General features: G+C 46.2%; 1 pseudogene; it reads right to left on the reverse strand.

The window, feature by feature from the left end:
- Positions 1 to 602: 602 nt before the first annotated feature.
- Positions 603 to 3,751, reverse strand: LOC146865331 (enoyl-[acyl-carrier-protein] reductase, mitochondrial pseudogene; annotated as a pseudogene).
- Positions 3,752 to 5,207: the final 1,456 nt, after the last annotated feature.

Here is a 5,207-nt window from a genome sequence, read left to right on the forward strand (position 1 = left end):
ATGCCAACAATAGACGCTTGGGCACATAACGAAAGCTCCTCACCATTGCACTGGCGTAAACATGTAGTATTCCACCCAATAGTGTACCGGCCTATCACAATCTCTGTTGGGCCAGCCTCACCACCAATGAGATTTCCCGTCACACGGAATCCCTCAGGCAGGCATGGGTGCGCGCTATGACCGGGTTCCTTCCCCTCATTTCTCCGACTCCCTTTCACGGTCCTCCAATTACAGCAGGACGTTTGACACACCCCCGGCCTCACCACGAATGGGGCTTCCCCTTTCATTCACGCCTTGAACCGACATCTTGAACACAGGCTCGGCGCTCTTCCGACACCGGGAACCCCGCACCTGAATTCTGTTTTGCGTTCAATTAACACAATCGAACCTCATATTTAAGACGGCGCCCGCTTCCTCCATTTCTCACAATCGGGAGGATCGAGCGGACGCCTAGGACACAGGAGCATTCTACCTCGTGTCACAGTAAGAGTATGGGTGTTGCGAATGACTAATGAGCGTGCGTGTGTATAATTGTGTATTTCCACCCAAACAATTAACCAACTTTACCTACTATGTTTTCTATGACCTCCATTGGAATTTGCTCAATAAGAGTTCTTGTGTATAGACTTAATTCTCTGTCTGTGCAGCAATTCCTCTGTATGTTTTGATGGAGACCTAGGTTCTATGTTTTTCTCCAACAGAAGTGACAAACGGTGGATTACCCCCGTCCCCCCCTTCCCCCTTGGGACAAGTTGTCTATCCGATTAGGGTAAGATTGGCAGCAGCATTGTCTGCCTCCAGCCTCAAAAGCTTCACAAATGTGTACACAAATAGAGTGTCACAAAGTCACATACACTTTATTCACTCCTAGATTTCAATGCATGCATTGTATTTCCTTTTCCTTTACAGGTACGTTCGACCCAACGAGTTCCAATTAACCTTTGTTTCTCACATTTTTCTCATAGGCTTCACCTTTGGAAGCATCCTAGGAAGTGAAGTGTGGCCTTTGCTACACTCACAGAGTGGTAGCGTCTTACCAGCACCTGGTAAGAACGGAGCCCCCATTCATAATTAGGTCCTGATGAATGCCATAATCCCCCCACAGGGCCACTCCGGCAGAAACATGTTGACCACTCACAAGACGGTTAGGGGACACTAATTACCCCATTCACCGTCACATACTTTTTAATATCATATAGTTGTCAATCACATTAAAATCACTTCTGACTACTATAATGATTTTTAACCTCACTCACAGTTTCACGGGCCCCCACTCAGTCATTTAGAAAGTGCATCCTTGTCGTCAAGTGTATGCCCGCCCTCTATCAAACGAAGGTTTTAGAGGGCGAGGACTGGTCAATGATGAAGCATGACACCAGGTTGTGTGTGAGACCAGTCCGTAACTTTTTGTGAGATGCCCACACTTACGACGTTCTTGTAACTCATTTGGGTTATCACACTAGGAGCAGCTCTTTGTGGTAAACAGTTATAGTGGAGGCTGCCAGCTCCTAGAACCCCATGCCTCTCGTTCCCCCTCCACAGATCTAGTGGAGTCTTTTTGTGTGTTAATTCCCATAGAAGCCCATGTTGACAACAGAACATGGGCTTCTATGGGAATTTCCCAGGGCATATTATCAAGCCCATTATAGTTTCTGCCGCTAAAGCGGCGATAATATTAACGCTGCTTGTTGATAATATGCCCCTAAGACTTTTGATGTCAATAGCTCCTTTACAGATTTTCAGAATTCTTTCTCTTAGGCCTTGAAACAGTTGCTCTCTTCAAACAAAGCCTCTCCAATTCGATTAAGTCTCCCTCCCCTGGTACTTAGAGGAACTTAAACAGGAAAAATTGGCTTGCAGAAGACGGGAGAGAAGATGGCGCACCACTAACTCCCTTCCCGACAAATCTACTTGCAAACTTGCACTAGGGGTCTATCACAGAAAGATCAGAGAAGCTCATAATTCCCACATTATTAACAGGATAGATGATGCTGGGAACTCGGCCAATGAACTTGCCTGTGTTTTCAATATTCCAGCCTCTCAGCTTCTGTGCGATGCTCTCGCAGATCATCTTGAGGAACAAATCTCAGTAATCCATCTTTCTAACTGCACAATACAGGTAGAAGCCTCCTCTACGATCTCCCCTGCAACCAACCCTGCTGTCTCACTGGTGGAATTTGAACCCATTACTTCAGCTTAAATCTCTGACATGATGAGTAAAATGAAATCAGGCTCCCCTTTTGACATCTCCCCTCCGTACATCATGGCGACTTTTGCCATCATACTCCTTCCTGTCATCACTTTGCTGTTCAATCTTCCTCTTGGATCTGCTGCTCTAACATTGGTCTGGAAAGCAGTACAAGTCATGCCTATTTTAAAACAAATGCAATTGGTCTCGAATTTGCAAGAGTTTGAGTTATTGGCATTGTAAATGACAATGCCTTTCATGTATGTGCTTTTAAAACTTGCAAGCGGTGCGTAAACACGCACTTTGTATTTATAGTGGGTGAGGAGAAGCAAGGCTTCTTTCCGGTAAGCAAAAACTATTAGCACAAAGTGCGTGTTTACACACCACATGTGGGTTTTCAAAACACATAAATAAAAGGCATATTAATTTTCAATGCTGGCTGCTCATACTCTCGCTAATGCAAGACCTATTGCATTACCAATGTGTTTTTATTGCATATAAACATTTAGCTTACATGTTCGCCCATTTGTCTCAAAATCTGTTTTGTACTTCTTGGTAGTATGGTATTGGTAGTTCTGCTTTACCCACTAATATGCAGATCTGCATGCACCAAAAAGCAAACAAAAAGAATGAGGGAAATATAATCAAATATTATGTGGGGTGTTTACTGTTCTTTGCGCCAACTACAAGTCCATCAGTTGCTATTCACGATCAATGACAGCTGTTGCGGATCCTGTGGGAGGCAAGATGCTTGGCCATTCCTCCATATGTCACCATCGCGCCCCCTCGCTCTAAGTGACGCAACATCTCAGTGCTGCTTTTTCCTCCAACACAATTCAGAGCCAACCGAGGTCTGGGGACTGTCTTGAAGAGGTCCTTCATCTCAGGCTTCCTCAGCTGTTCCTCTGGGATGACGTGGTCGGCTCCCATGACAGTCAGTTTCTGCAAGTCTGGCCTGTCTCGTAGAATGTTGATCATCCTGATCCCTAGGGCTGCTGCGATCTGGATCACAGCCTGCCCTACACCACTGTTGGCTGCGTTCTGAATTACAGAATCCCCAGGCCGCAAAGTCTCAAAATCCAACAGCATCCTATAGGCTGTGCAGGGATTGACACTTAGGGTGGCCGCATTCTCCACTGGGATGTCCGTTGGCATTTGAAGTAGCAGGGCCTCCGCTGCCACCATTTCAGTTCTCTAGGTCCTGAGGCCCGCATCTATCGATATCACCCAGTCACCAGGTTGCAGGCCAGTTACGTCACTACCAACCGCTAGCACCTCCCCGACCTCTTCATTACCACCAACAGCTGGCAGATCAGGGAGCAAAGCATATGTACCTTGGATCATGTTGAGGTCAGACGGGTTCATGGGTGCGGCCAACATTTTCACATAAACCCCAGCATTCCCCAGACCCGAAAGCTTCTATCGTTCCAATCGCAGGCTGAGCCGTGGGTCTCCATGCTTCTTGTACACAAGTGCCTGGCACCAACTGCTCAGGCAACGCCGCCTTAAGTCTCCAGGTACACAACCCCATAATCCGGAGGACACATCTGCGAGCCACTACATCCTCACGCCGATGCGCCATTAATATGTCACCAGAGGGAGAAGAGAGGAGGGAGGGAGGAGTGAGAGAGGAGAGTGGAGGAAACAATGAAACCATTAACAAGTGCGGTCCTCATGAAAGGGCGCCGTGCTGATTATGTATGCCTGTGTGTGTTATTCGAGCTAAAAAGAAGTAGTCCCCAAAATAATATATAAACACTCACAGTGTAGGGAAACTGTAGTTGTGCAGTGCTGCTGCCCAATAAACAGAAGTGATGTCTCCGGAGCATCTACCAAAGGGGAGCCAGCAAGCAAGAGGGGCACAGGAGTGAACCAATCCCAAGCAACAGGCGGGATTACACTCTGTACAGTATTTTCTCCAGGTCTTCCAGACAGCGCATGTGCGCTGACTAGGCTTGACCTAACACCTAATGCGATGAGCTCACCAGCTACAGACCCATATAAATACTTCCCTGTCTCAGCAAAATCTTGGAGACCTTAGTAAACAAACAACTTTCCTCTTAGTTGGAAGCCCAGTCCCTTCTGGATCCTTCTCAGTCGGTTTTAGAGGCTCATATAGCACAGAAAAAGCATTAGTGGTGGTACTGAACATTATTAGGCTCTCCCTTGATGATGGTCTCCCAGCCATGCTGGTGTTACTTGATCTATCTGCCACATTTGACAGCATCTCTCATTCTATCCTGGTATACAGACTCACAGAGGTTGGTGTCTACAGAAAAGTTTGGCGTGACTCAAGAATTTTTCTTAGCAATCAGACTCTGACATAGTGCACCTGGAATCGTTCAACTTCTGCACCATGACATTAGATAAGGTCTTCTCTAAGCCCTACCCTTTTCAACATCTACGTATCCCCTTTACCCCAAGTGGCAGGATCATGTGTGGCTTTGAAGTCATGTTATATGCAGATGACACTCAATTGATCACCTTCATGGGACCCAATAAAGAATCTACTGAAAGGCCCATTAATTCTAGACCTTTTCTTGAGACACACTCCAATAGTTCTTTTTTGCAGCATGAAAGTGTAAAGGGGAGGAAAAGCTGTTAATAAAACAGTTAATTAGACAATAATGGGCATATTTATAAGCCCCTATCGCCACAGGAACGTTACTTTTTACGACATTCCTGTGGCGATAGGGGCTTTGCCTTATTGAAAAGGCAGCGTTAAGCCACTTAATTTGGCTTAACGCTGCCTTGTAAGTAAGGTCCCCTTTCACGCTATTCTTTGCGTGAAAGGGGAGGGCAATGGGTGTTGCTGTGGGCTGTCCACCGCAACACCCATTGATTCTGATGCTGCCACCATATTTGCAAGGGAGGTGTAAATAGGAGACAGCACCAAGGAAAACCTGGTCTTACCCTGGCGCAATAAGGAGAAATGTTGCGTTGTGCAGCATACATGAAAACCGCAAAAATCCAATGATATTTTATGTACAGGAAGATGTCTCTTCCTGCACATAAACAA

This window comes from Triturus cristatus, chromosome 2_1 (assembly GCF_964204655.1).
Source record: "Triturus cristatus chromosome 2_1, aTriCri1.1, whole genome shotgun sequence".
Taxonomy (NCBI): Eukaryota; Metazoa; Chordata; class Amphibia; order Caudata; family Salamandridae; genus Triturus; species Triturus cristatus.